This window comes from Oncorhynchus kisutch, linkage group LG6 (assembly GCF_002021735.2).
Source record: "Oncorhynchus kisutch isolate 150728-3 linkage group LG6, Okis_V2, whole genome shotgun sequence".
Taxonomy (NCBI): Eukaryota; Metazoa; Chordata; class Actinopteri; order Salmoniformes; family Salmonidae; genus Oncorhynchus; species Oncorhynchus kisutch.
The window spans coordinates 82,368,293-82,382,894 of NC_034179.2; the positions used below are offsets into that span (position 1 = coordinate 82,368,293).

General features: G+C 43.2%; 1 protein-coding gene across 1 annotated transcript in view; it reads left to right on the forward strand.

Moving 5' to 3' along the window:
- The first annotated feature begins 8,774 nt into the window (after positions 1-8,774).
- Positions 8,775-14,602, forward strand: part of LOC109878682 (speckle-type POZ protein) — a 102,356-nt gene continuing 96,528 nt past the window's right edge. The window contains exon 1 of the mRNA XM_031827969.1: positions 8,775-8,870. The gene's annotated coding sequence lies outside the window, so the exon portion shown is untranslated. The remainder of the gene's footprint in view (positions 8,871-14,602) is intronic.

Here is a 14,602-nt window from a genome sequence, read left to right on the forward strand (position 1 = left end):
CTGAAAGCAGTGGAGCGTCTAGTATGGAAAGCATAAAGACACTGTAAGGTAGGAAGTAATAGTAAAAATGTCTCGGAGTGGAAAGTTGTGATGGTGTTTGATGGGCCTTATTTACTCCCTATCTGATTAAGAGAGAGGCTAGAGAGGCTCAGAGATATAGAATCAGTCATGATGTATCATATGCAGATTGGTGGAACTACAGTGCGGACTCCTGTAGTAAGTGGACTTCCTTTCGGGGCTGGTGCTTCTGCTGGTCCTGGCATGGTTTCAAGACATGTTCAGAAATCTTGCGCTCTTGAATGTGCTTTGTCAAAGGACACCTTGATAATGAATAAAGTTGACTTCATAGCTTTCATTGGTAAGGTTATCAACACATCTTTGGTTGTGGAAAGCAGAAATGCCAGGTTGAAGGTTATTGTGGAAATGGCAAAATAGTTATTGGAGGTAACAAATGTTACTGTGGAAAAGGTTGCTGACATGCTGAATAATCCTAAAGGTGGATTGTTTCAGAATGATATAGATTAAGTTTAATGGGATTGGGGGGCCTGGGAGGGATTTGGGGGGGAGCATGTGCTAGAAGTTAGTAGGGATTTATTTTATTATTTTATTTTATACCTAACAAAAATATAAACGCAACATGTAAAGTGTTGGTCCCATGTTTCATGAGCTAAAATAAAAGATCCCAGAAATCTTCCATATGCATAAAAAGGTTATTTCTCTCAAATGTGGTGCACATGTTTGTTGACATCCCTGTTAGTGAGCATTTCTTCTTTGCCAAGATAATCCATTGATTGGTGTGGCATATCAAGAAGCTGATTAAACAGCATGGTCATTACACAGGTGCACCTTGTGCTTGGGACAATTAAAGACCACTCTAAAATGTGCAGTTTTGTCACAAGACACAATGCCACAGATGTCTCAAATTTTGAGGGAGTGTGGAATTGGTATGCTAATTGTGGGAATGTCCACCAGAGCTGCTGCCAGAGAATTTAATGTTCATTTCTGTACCATAAGCCGCCTCCAAAGTCAAATAAAATCAAATCGAATTTATTTATATAGCCCTTCGTACATCAGCTGATATCTCAAAGTGCTGTACAGAAACCCAGCCTAAAACCCCAAACAGCAAGCAATGCAGGTGTAGAAGCACGGTGGCTAGGAAAAACTCCCTAGAAAGGCCAAAACCTAGGAAGAAACCTAGAGAGGAACCAGGCTATGTGGGGTGGCCAGTCCTCTTCTGGCTGTGCCGGGTGGCGATTATAACAGAACATGGCCAAGATGTTCAAATGTTCATAAATGACCAGCATGGTCGAATAATAATAAGGCAGAACAGTTGAAACTGGAGCAGCAGCACGGCCAGGTGGACTGGGGACAGCAAGGAGTCATCATGTCAGGTAGTCCTGGGGCATGGTCCTAGGGCTCAGGTCCTCCGAGAGAGAGAAAGAAAGAGAGAAGGAGAGAATTAGAGAATGCACACTTAGATTCACACAGGACACCGAATAGGACAGGAGAAGTACGCCAGATATAACAAACTGACCCTAGCCCCCCGACACATAAACTACTGCAGCATAAATACTGGAGGCTGAGACAGGAGGGGTCAGGAGACACTGTGGCCCCATCCGAGGACACCCCCGGACAGGGCCAAACAGGAAGGATATAACCCCACCCACTTTGCCAAAGCACAGCCCCCACACCACTAGAGGGATATCTTCAACCACCAACTTACCATCCTGAGACAAGGCTGAGTATAGCCCACAAAGATCTCCGCCATGGCACAACCCAGGGGGGGGGGGCGCCAACCCAGACAGGATGACCACATCAGTGAATCAACCCACTCCAGTGACGCACCCCTTCCAGGGACGGCATGAGAGAGCCCCAGTAAGCCAGTGACTCAGCCCCTGTAATAGGGTTAGAGGCAGAGAATCCCAGTGGAAAGAGGGGAACCGGCCAGGCAGAGACAGCAAGGGCGGTTCGTTGCTCCAGAGCCTTTCCGTTCACCTTCCCACTCCTGGGCCAGACTACACTCAATCATATGACCCACTGAAGAGATGAGTCTTCAGTAAAGACTTAAAGGTTGAGACCGAGTTTGCGTCTCTGACATGGGTAGGCAGACCGTTCCATAAAAATGGAGCTCTATAGGAGAAAGCCCTGCCTCCAGCTGTTTGCTTAAAAATTCTAGGGACAATTAGGAGGCCTGCGTCTTGTGACCGTAGCGTACGTGTAGGTATGTACGGCAGGACCAAATCAGAGAGATAGGTAGGAGCAAGCCCATGTAATGCTTTGTAGGTTAGCAGTAAAACCTTGAAATCAGCCCTTGCTTTGACAGGAAGCCAGTGTAGGGAGGCTAGCACTGGAGTAATATGATCAAACTTTTTGGTTCTAGTCAGGATTCTAGCAGCCGTTTTTAGCACTAACTGAAGTTTATTTAGTGCTTTATCCGGGTAGCCGGAAAGTAGAGCATTGCAGTAGTCTAACCTAGAAGTGACAAAAGCATGGATTAATTTTTCTGCATCATTTTTGGACAGAAATTTTCTGAATTTTGCAATGTTACGTAGATGGAAAAAAGCTGTCCTTGAAATGGTCTTGATATGTTCTTCAAAAGAGAGATCAGGGTCCAGAGTAACGCCGAGGTCCTTCACAGTTTTCTTTGAGACAACTGTACAACCATTAAGATTAATTGTCAGATTCAACAGAAGATCTCTTTGTTTCTTGGGACCTAGAACAAGCATCTCTGTTTTGTCCGAGTTTAAAAGTAGAACGTTTGCAGCCATCCACTTCCTTATGTCTGAAACACATGCTTCTAGCAAGGGCAATTTTGGGGCTTCACCATGTTTCATTGAAATGTACAGCTGTGTGTCATCCGCATAGCAGTGAAAGTTAACATTATGTTTTCGAATAACATCCCCAAGAGGTAAAATATATAGTGAAAACAATAGTGGTCCCTAAAACGGAACCTTGAGGAACACCGAAATGTACAGTTGATTTGTCAGAGGACAAACCATTCACAGAGACAAACTGATATCTTTCCGACAGATAAGATCTAAACCAGGCCAGAACTTGTCCGTGTAGACCAATTTGGGTTTCCAATCTCTCCAAAAGAATGTGGTGATCGATGGTATCAAAAGCAGCACTAAGGTCTAGGAGCACGAGGACAGATGCAGAGCCTCGGTCCGATGCCATTAAATGTCATTTACCACCTTCACAAGTGCCGTCTCAGTGCTATGATGGGGTCTAAAACCAGACTGAAGCATTTCGTATACATTGTTTGTCTTCAGGAAGGCAGTGAGTTGCTGCGCAACAGCCTTTTCTAAAAATTTTGAGAGGAATGGAAGATTCGATATAGGCCGATAGTTTTTTATATTTTCTGGGTCAAGGTTTGGCTTTTTCAAGAGAGGCTTTATTACTGCCACTTTTAGTGAGTTTGGTACACATCCAGTGGATAGAGAGCCGTTTATTATGTTCAACATAGGAGGGCCAAGCACAGGAAGCAGCTCTTTCAGTAGTTTAGTTGGAATAGGGTCCAGTATGCAGCTTGAAGGTTTAGAGGCCATGATTATTTTCATCATTGTGTTAAGAGATATAGTACTAAAACACTTGAGCGTCTCTCTTGATCCTAGGTCCTGGCAGAGTTGTGCAGACTCAGGACAACTGAGCTTTGAAGGAATACGCAGATTTAAAGAGGAGTCCGTAATTTGCTTTCTAATAATCATAATCTTTTCCTCAAAGAAGTTCATGAATTTATCACTGCTGAAGTGAAAGTCATCCTCTCTTGGGGAATGCTGCTTTTTAGTTAGCTTTGCGACAGTATCAAAAAGGAATTTCGGATTGTTCTTATTTTCCTTAATTAAGTTAGAAAAATAGGACGATCGAGCAGCAGTAATGGCTCTTCGGTACTGCACGGTACTGTCTTTCCAAGCTAGTCGGAAGACTTCCAGTTTGGTGTGGCGCCATTTCCGTTCCAATTTTCTGGAAGCTTGCTTCAGAGCTCGGGTATTTTCTGTGTACCAGGGAGCTAGTTTCTTATGAGAAATGTTTTTAGTTTTTAGGGGTGCAACTGCATCTAGGGTATCGCGCAAGGTTAAATTGAGTTCCTCAGTTAGGTGGTTAACTGATTTTTGTCCTCTGGCGTCCTTGGGTAGACAGAGGGAATCTGGAAGGACATCAAGGAATCTTTGTGTTGTCTGTGAATTTATAGCACGACTTTTGATGTTCCTTGGTTGGGGTCTGAGCAGATTATTTGTTGCAATTGCAAACGTAATAAAATGGTGGTCCGATAGCCCAGGATTATGAGGAAAAACATTAAGATCCACAACATTTATTCCATGGGACAAAACTATGTCCAGCGTATGTATGACTGTGACAGTGAGTGGGTCCAGAGACATGTTGGACAAAACCCACTGAGTCGATGATGGCTCCGAAAGCCTTTTGGAGTGGGTCTGTGGACTTTTCCATGTGAATATTAAAGTCACCAAAGATTAGAATATTATCTGCTATGACTACAAGGTCCGATAGGAATTCAGGGAACTCAGTGAGGAACGCTGTATATGGCCCAGGAGGCCTGTAAACAGTAGCTATAAAAAGTGATTGAGTAGGCTGCATAGATTTCATGACTAGAAGCTCAAAAGACGAAAAAGTCATTTTTTTTTTGTAAATTGAAATTTGCTATCGTAAATGTTAGCAACACCTCCGCCTTTGCGGGATGCACGGGGGATATGGTCACTAGTGTAGCCAGGAGGTGAGGCCTCATTTAACACAGTAAATTCATCAGGCTTAAGCCATGTTTCAGTCAGGCCAATCACATCAAGATTATGATCAGTGATTAGTTCATTGACTATAATTGCCTTTGAAGTAAGGGATCTAACATTAAGTAGCCCTATTTTGAGATGTGAGGTATCATGATCTCTTTCAATAATGACAGGAATGGAGGTGGTCTTTATCCTAGTGAGATTGCTAAGGCCGAACACCGCTATGTTTAGTTTTGCCCAACCTAGGTCGAGGCACAGACACGGTCTCAATGGTGATAGCTGAGCTGACTACACTGACTGTGCTAGTGGCAGACTCCACTATGCTGGCAGGCTGGCTAACAGCCTGCTGCCTGGCCTGCACCCTATTTCATTGTGGAGCTAGAGGAGTTAGAGCCCTGTCTATGTTGGTAGATAAGATGAGAGCAATTTGACAGTATGTCCAACCGGCCTCACAACCGTAGACCACGTGTAACCACACCAGCCCAGGACCTCCACATCCGGCTTTTCCACCTGCGGGATCGTCGGAGACGAGCCACCCGTATAGCTGATGAAACTGTGGGTTTGCACAACTGAATAATTTCTGCACAAACTGTAAGAAACCGTCTCAGGGAAGCTCATCTGCGTGCTCATCATCCTCAACAGGGCAAATGCTCACCTTCGATGGCCACTGGCACACTGGAGAAGTGTGCTCTTCATGGATGAATCCCAGTTTTAACTGTACCGGGCAGATGGCAGACATGATGTATGGCACGTGTGGGCAAGCCGTTTGCTGATGTCAATGTTGTGAACAGAGTGCCCCACGGTGGCGGTGGGATTATGGTATGGGCAGGCATAAGCTACGGACAATGAACACAATCACATTTGATCAATGGCAATTTCAATGCACAGAGATACCGTGAGGAGATCCTGAGGCCCATTGTCGTGCCATTTATCTGACGCCATAACATCTTGTTTTAGCATGATAATACACGGTCCCATGTCGCAATTATCTGAAAACAATTCCTGGAAGCTGAAAATGTCTCAGTTCTTCCATGACCTGCATATTCACCAGACATGTCACCCATTGAAAATGCTCTGGATCAACATGTATGACAGCTTGTTACAGTTCCCGCAAATATCCAGCAACTTCACACAGCCACTGAAGAGGATTGGGACAACATTTCACAGCCACAATCAACAGGATGATAAACTCTATGCGAAGGAGATGTGCTGCGCTGCATGAGGCAAATGGTGTGACCAACAGATGCATATCTGCATTCCCATTCATGTGAAACCCATAGATTAGGGCCTAATGAAATCATTTCAATTGATTGTTTTCCTTATATGAACTGTAACTCAGTAAAATCTTTGAAAATGTTCTTGCAATGTTCTTATAATGTTGCCGGAGGGGATGGCTGCCGTTTTACGGGCTCCTAACCATCTGTACTATTTTGTTCATTTTTTTGCATTGTTTGTAACTTATTTTGTACATAAAGTTACTACCTCATCCCCATATTATTACTTACTCTCTAGCTTTGTTGCACCCTGGTATCTCTACTCGCACCCCAGTATCTCTACTTGCACATTCATAAATTGCACATCTATCACTCCAGTATTAATGCTAAATTGTAATTATTTTTGCCTCTAGGGCCTATTTATTGCCCTCCTCACTACTCTTCTACATTTGCACACACTGTACATAGATTTTTCTATTTTTCTTTTCTTTTGTGTTATTGACTGTACGTTTGTTTATGTGTAACTCTGTGCTGTTGTTGTTTTTGTTGCACTGCTTTGCTTTATCTTGACCAGGTCGCAGTTGTAAATGAGAACTTGTTCTCAACTGGCCTACCTGTTTAAATAAAGGTGAAATAAAAAATAAAAAATAAAGTTGCTGCTACTGTCTCTAATGACCGAAAATAGCTTCTGGACATCAACACAGTGATTACTCACCTAGAACTAGACAAATGGTTTTATTTAATCAGTCAGACGCAAAGGATATACTGCTTCCCGGAGACCAGGCCCAAATCCCAAATCCCTATCATCCTTGTGAGGATTCGTAGGTTAGGGAGTAAATCGCCACCACCATCGGTTCTGTTGGCCAATGTGCAATCACTAGAAAACAAACAGGATTATCTACAGTCAAGACTATCCTACCAACGGGACATTAAAAACTGTAATATCTTATGTTTCATCTAGCCGTGGCTAAATGACGACACGGATAATATAGAGCTGGCTGGGTTTTCCGTGCATCGGCAGGACAGAGCAGCTACATCTGGTAAGACGAGGGGCAGGGGTGTGTGTCTATTTGTCAATAACAGCTGGTGCGTAATGTCTAATATTAAAGAAGTCTTGAGGTGTTGCTCACCTGAGGTGGAGTACCTCATGATAAGCTGTAGACCACATTATCGACCTAGAGAGTTTTCATCTATATTTTTCGTAGCCGTCTATTTACCACCACAAACCGATGCTGGCACTAAGACCGCAGTCAACGAGCTGTAAAAGGCCATTAGCAAACAAGAAAATGCTCATCCAGAAGAAGAGCTTCTTTAATGCAGGCAAACTTATATCTATTTTACTTCATTTCTACCAGCATGTCACATGTGCAACCAGAGGAAAGGAAAACTCAAGACCACCTTTACTCCACACACAGAGATGCATACAAAGCTCTACCTCATGCTCCATTTGGCAAAACCATAATTCTATCCTCCTGATTCCTGCTTACACGCAAAAACTAAAGCAGGAAGTACCAGTGACAATGCGGAAGTTGTCAGATGACGCGGATTACCAGGGCTTGTACTCAGAGCTTGAGTGGACCAACTGGCAAGTGTCTTCACTGACATTTTCAATCTCTCCCTGACCGACTCTGTAATACCTAAGCAGACCACCATAGTCCCTGTGCCCAAGAATGCGAAGGTAACCAGACAAAATGACTACCGCCCCATAGCACTCACATCGGTAGCCATGAAGTGCTTTGAAAAGCTGGTCATGGCTCATATCAACACCATCATCCCGGAAACCCTAGACCCACTCCAATTCGCATACCGCCCCAACAGATCCACAGAAGACGCAATCTCAATCGAACTCAACACCTTTTCTTCCTTCCGAGACTGAAAAGATTTGGCATTTGTCCCGAGATCCTCAAAAAGTTCTACAGCTGCACCATCGAGAGCATCCGGACTGGTTGTATCACCTCTTGATATGGCAACTGCTCGGAATCTGACCGTAAGGTGCTACAGAGGGCAGTGCATACGGCCCAATACATCACTGGGTCCAAGATTCCTGCCATCCAGGACCTATATACTTGGCGGTGTCAGAGGAAGGACCAAAAAATTGTCAGACTCCAGTCACCCAAGTCATAGACTGTTCTCTCTGCTACCGCATAACAAGCGGTACTGAAGCACCAAGTCTAGGTCCAAAAGGCTCCTTAACAGCTTCTACCCCAAGCCATAAGACTGCTGAACAATTAATAAAATGGCTCTCCGAACTATTTACACTGTTTTTACACTGCTGCTACTTCACTGTTTATTATCTATGCATAGTCACTTTACCCCTACCTACATGTGCAAATGACCTCGATTAACCTGTATCCCAGCATATTGACTCGGGACGGTACCCCCTGTATATAGCCTTATTATTGTTATGTAGTTTTATTGAATAAGAAGAAGAAGAGGAAGAAGAAGACTGTATCATCAGGCTTTTTCACATACGGACTGTCCTATCACAGCATGGCAATTATATTTTAAGTTTATACTTTATTGTAAACCAATTCAAAATATATAGAAAAACAATAAGTTTACAACAGAGTATACAAGCATTACAAACGACAGTGAGGGGAATACAGACAATACATTATACAAATAACTTGTCTTGATTGTTTGTGTTTTTGCTATGAGAAGAATTAATTGTGTTTATTTAATGTTCAATTTAATTCTCAAAAATAATAAACAAAGGTTTTTGACTTTTATATTTACATGAATAAATCTATTAATAAGACATGTACATTCATGAATAAAGTATTTAGCTAAAATAACAAAGCATGGCAATGTTTTGGTATGGGCGTGCATGATTTCGTCACAGGCATAACCCGGATGTAGAGTGCCAGTGCTGACAAAAAAAATCCTATCCTGTCGTGGAACAGACTGAAAAAAGGTGAGTTTTAAAACAAAAGGAAACTTTGTTTGTACTCGCTTTCATTCTGAGACCAAACACCAGTGAACATGTGAGTTTGGTATCTAACAGGAATACGGAAGGCACTTAGCCAACTTGTATCTATCTATTTTACCTTCTCAACAATCTCGACTGTTGATGTTCGAGATAGCAAGCTACACTTAGCTAGCGAACGTTCGCTCGCTAGCTAGTTAACTAACCAGCAGACTGGTAGCTAGCTCGTCGGAAGCTAGCCCTGACAAATCGTCTACCAAACATTAGCTAATCGTCCTAAAATGTAACAAAACACTTGTTGTAGTTTCCTACTTAGCCAGCTTGCTAGCTAGTTGGTTAGCCAGCTGAGCTAGTTAGCTAGGTAGCCAATCTACGCTGCCTCGCGCTTGTCTGACAATGGTTTGACAGCTGGTTTTAGCTTGACCATTTGTGAAGGAAAGATTCATTTTATGCAGTTGGTGTGCGGGAAAGAGGTGGGTTATTTCTTGAAATGAATACATGAGTAATTCTCACAGGGGCCCTGTGCGTAAGTAAAAGCATTTTTTTTTGCCACATTATGAACCCACAATTTCCTCTGAAGCCACAATCCCACAACTGCCTGTATCCTGCCAGATAGTGACCATCACTTGTCTCCCGTATTTGTTTGCATGAGTTGTGCAGCACAGTGTCCTTTGCCAGAAACGGAGCTCCATAGAGAATGTGAAGAGCCAGGCTGAGGGGTTGCTGCATTGCAGAATAAGGTCCTGCCTAAAGATGAGAAACTGAAATTGTCAATATGGTTAACCATGCACAGACAGAGCGAATTACGGTGGCAGATGTTTTTTAAGTGGGCGTTTTGGGGCACAGCTGGTATTTCAACAAATAAAATATTGAAGCAAGATTAGTTTTAGTACATGAAGTGCTGTGGGAATTCTCAATCATTCTTGTGTGGTCCTTCTGCATTTTTCCAGATTGTAAACACACGCAGGTTGAAACTGAGGGAGCTTTGTTGGAGTTTAGTTGAGCATCTGAGTGGTTTAGTGAGGTATGCTCTGAGACAGCATAGATAACAACTACTGGGACACCCACTACAGTCCCAGTCCTAAAAGCTGCCCTCAAGGAGCTGCACAAGACGTACTCATTCATCTGGTACACACCTGCTCCAACAGACACCTCAAAACTGATAGGCCTACACTATTTCAGTGTAAGTGAGAGTTTTGGCTCTAATTGATGAGGAAAATGGGGCCTGTGAAAGTCTGAAGACAGACATGTGTTTAGTTGTGGCTTGAGTGCAGAGACTTCATCTTGGCAGCTGTTTTAACTGGGAAAGTAATTTTGGTGTGAGTGGAGTACTTGTCTGACTGGAGTACTTACCTTGATTTGACATGCTGGCCTCACCAGTCAGTGTGGCTGTGCTGAGAGACCGCCATCTCATAACGGTAAGGAAAATCCCGTGGTTGTCAACAGGAATGTGCTTCTCTGTATGAAGACAAATTTTGTACGTGCTTCCAGACTGCGTTGACAGGAAAGGATCCTCAGAGCAGGCACAAGGTTCCATTGTTCCGTAGTTAAAGTCAGGCTGTAGTCAGTGATTGGGCCAAAATGGTAAAATACATTTCCGTTGCACAACACCTTCATGACCATGACTGGCGATGGAACACTTCAAAAGTTACCGGTACTGCAATGCCTACTCAGTCATTTCACTGCACGCAAACCCGTAGCCAGCCAACTCCATCCATTCTATGTTATATGTTAAATTGGACAGCACCCGATTTAGCGGAGATGCACTCTACACACCATCCATAGGACAGAACACTTTGTTTTATTTACGCAAGGTGATTCTGTAACTGCTAGGAATAACAGCCAATCGAAGTGCATGGCGAAGGGCAAGCTAATGTAATCTGACAGCAATGGAGTGGTAGAGGCCGCTCAGGCATCGTAAAGCTGTCGCTGTTTAAGCTCCTAAATTTGTCGTTAATACCCGCCAGCCTCCGCTTCCACATGGCCACAGAGCCGTGAGGAGAAGAGCACCAGACTGTGCATCCAGGCAGTTTAGTTGTGTGACTGTGTCTTTCCACCTGTGTTAAGTGTGTGTATGTATGTATGTATATAAATGTGTATGTATGTATGTATATATGTATGTGTATATGTATGTATGTATGTATATGTGTGTGTGTGTGGATAATGGTGGTAATAGGTGTGTGTGCAGCTCCAGTAAATGTGTGTGAGTCAGTGTGACACTACAGGTGCAGCTTTAGAAGAAGCCCATTTCTCACAATGCTGATTACTTGTAAGGGAATGCAACAAGTATTGAATTACTTTGCTGAGAGGTTGGAAATTGAAATATGGATTGGGGTCGCAAACGCCTGCCTGTGCTATTGGCTGTTTCGGATGTGTGGGATGAAATGTATTTTGTGTGCGTGTGACTGATGCAGACAGTGGCGGTATCTAATTGTTTTCCACTGCTCATTCCTGCACTCCAATAACAGGGTGGGAGCAGGACTGACGCAGACGAAGTGGATGTTTTTTGTTACCTTAAAGAGACGCCAGGCCATTTTTCAGCCAGACTAAAACCAAGCCTGCTGCTCTTCCATTACATTATGGCATCCATTTTAAAGTGAAACACAAACCTAGGGCCGGTTTCCCAAAAGCATCATAAGGCTCAGTTCATCTTTAGAGCCTTCGTAGGAGCATTGTTAAATCCAACGTTGCACTTGAAAATGCTTGGAATTTAATGCTTGCCTCAGACTGCTCGTAGAACAGCTAAGTCCGCCGTTAGATGCCCCCCCACGTCATTTTAAACACAGAAGATCTCCGCTAAACAGAATCAAATGGTTTATCTGTCTCTCTGTGACTGCCGATAACTACAAATACAGAGTTGGCAATGTCTTTGCAATTAATTCCAAGCTATGTTTAAAAAGATTATTCAAATGAAAACTGAGAACTGCATTCAAATATTAACAATAAGCTATAGGCCTATTTCAATCATATAGAAATATATTTCATGTTCAATCAATTGTTCTATTTGGCTAATTTCTCTAATTTGCCTCAATATATTTCATGATGTGTAGCCTAATATGCGCAATGATTTGCCAATCGGTGACTTAGTGCATTTTTATTGGGTAAGCAATACGAATAAGACGCCTCAATATTTGCAGCCTTAGGTGGTAACTTCATTCTAAGTTCTGATCCGTCGTCAGTATTGTGAAATCATTCTAATGTTAAGGCAAGATTTTTAATGGAGAAAGCTAATCCGAGAGCAGCACTGCCTTTTCTTTCCGGCCTATCAGTATCGACACATGCGCCTACAATGCACTTAGTATTGACACATGCGCCTACAATGCAGTCTCTCTGCGTGGTGTTTTGGGAAATACGTATTACATATTTGGCCGTTATTGGAAAGATGCGTTGTTGAAACACTCGTAAGTGTAAATTCCATCGGTATCGGGAAACTGGACACAGCTCATTCCATCTGCCATTTAGATGTATTTAAATGTGCTGCCTTGCTGTGCTGGTGGCGGTTTAGCTTAGTGAGCGTCTGGCTGGCTGGGTGTGGAGAGTGTGGGCTGAAGGCCTGCCTGGACTGGGGGCTTGAGGCCTACTTCTCCCTGGCCGAGTAGCCTTGCTGCTGACCCCGAGAAGTTATCTGAATATCAATGACAATGCAGTGATTTAGAAGCGGCCGTGGCCCCAAAGTCAGATCTAATCGTGCTGGTATTTACTGCCATTTGAGCTTGGAAAGCAGCAGTAGACCATCTTGCTGTTGTGATGAGAGTCCAATTGAATTCAAAGGTAATTTCCCTCTGGCTGTTTGGTATTTTGGGAATGAATCACCCATCTAGGGGTAGTATCTCTGAGGGTTGGGTGAGACAGGGTTTAAGCGCTGTGCAAATTCAAGGTCAAAGGTGAAATGATACAAAGAGATGCCCAGACAGGGATGGAGGGAGGAAGATAAGGGAGACTTTACAGAGGGAGATACTAAACTATCCTAAATTGGGAGTGAGAGCAACAGGTTTAATGCAGGTGGAGTGAGGAGTGTTATGTGCAAAGATGGAGCTAAAAAGATAGAACGAGAAAAGGAGTTATATAGTAGGTGAGGCGGAGGTATAGAGAGAGCGAGTGAGATGGGGGGAGAGACGTGATGTTGGGTGGAAGAGGATTGCGGTAGTGAAATCGATAGTTCATACCATTCTGAAATTGAGTTTTTTTTCTTTTCTTTTTTTTTTGTTGTCAGAGAAACAGGTATGGAGGGTATAATATGAAATGGCTCTGGCTGAGGACCGTTACTTGAGCAGCAGTATCGATTCCTGGGCCGTGTTCCAATTATAGTTGGGTGTTTTTGTCCGAGGCCCTCCCTTAAAGAGCTGGGGACAAGGCCGGACAAAGTTTTTGGGTGACGACTGACTTTGTCTTATCGCTTCCCCAAAGCAGCCCACTTTTTCAGTTATCAAAGAGGTTAGCTGAGAAATATTGTGTGCTGTCTCACTGGGTCTCTAAGGACATCACTAGAGAATGGAGATTTCCCCCATGGCCGTCCCTCTTAAGAGATTCACTGGCATTACAGCATAAAGAGAAAATAATCTTGTTTGTGTGTAGGTTTGTCAGTGTGTGTCTGTGGCTAAGTGGATTTGAGTATGTCTCTGTTGTGGGAGTGGGTTTGCATAACCTATGTGCAGGAAACATACATTCTTTGTACACTTGTGTGATTGAGTGTGTGTATTTGTAGGGGCAGGTTGGAAAAACAACACCAAGTTGGAGACTCTCTTCTCTGGCTGAATGGCAGTAGAATGACAGCAGATTGCTCTGTGGCTTCTTCCACGCTGCACTTAGCTGTTCATTGTGTGTGCAGCCAGACATGAGCAGAGAAATTGCAGCTGTTTGTCGCCTTTGTTCCTGGAGGATTTCCAAAGTAAAATGGCATGTAATTCCCAGCCTGATGTCCTTGCCTTTGCTCCTGCTTTTAGAGAGCCTTATCTGGGTTTGGAACGGGGCTGCTGGATCGTGGTATAATGTAGGACAACTTTCTGGTACTCTTGAGGTTCAGTAAAGAGTTATTGTGTTGTCTGTCTGTCTCTACTAGTGGACTCTCCTCTTTCTCTAGCGTCTGTCCCATCTGTATTTTATTCCTTCTCTCCAAATAATGTCAGGCTCATGCAATATGTTGTTTCCCCACTTGTGTGTTAATGAAGTGGATGAATATTCATGAGGCAGAGCTGACATTGCTGTGGAGATCTTGTCAAGGGAATATGGAGTGGCAGGGCTAGACATGAACTTTTTGCTTGTCATGCCACGAACACCATTTGCACGTCATTGTATGATCAAGGACCCATGCATTACCATCTTTTTTTACCATAGAGAATCAGACCACAATGTTTGCTACACTCTTTGCGTAGTCGAGCCCGTCTCAAATACAACGTTACAATTACAACAAAATACCTTTCCCTACAGGGCTCGACATTAAGGGAGTCCCGTTGTCCCTGTGATGATGATAAATATCTGTTTTAAAACGGACTGTTTTAAAATTCATCCAACCACTGCACATAAATATTTTTTAAACCAATGATGCAACAGATCAGACCGTTTAGCTTAAAATGCTGATAGTTTTATTTCTTTATATTTTCAGCTCAACAATGCGATCATGGCTGTAGGCTATGCGCGAATGTTCCAAAATGCAATTAGCAGGAAAATATCTCAGAAGCGCACTGCATGCACCAGTGGTTTCATGTAAAAATTAAGGGGAG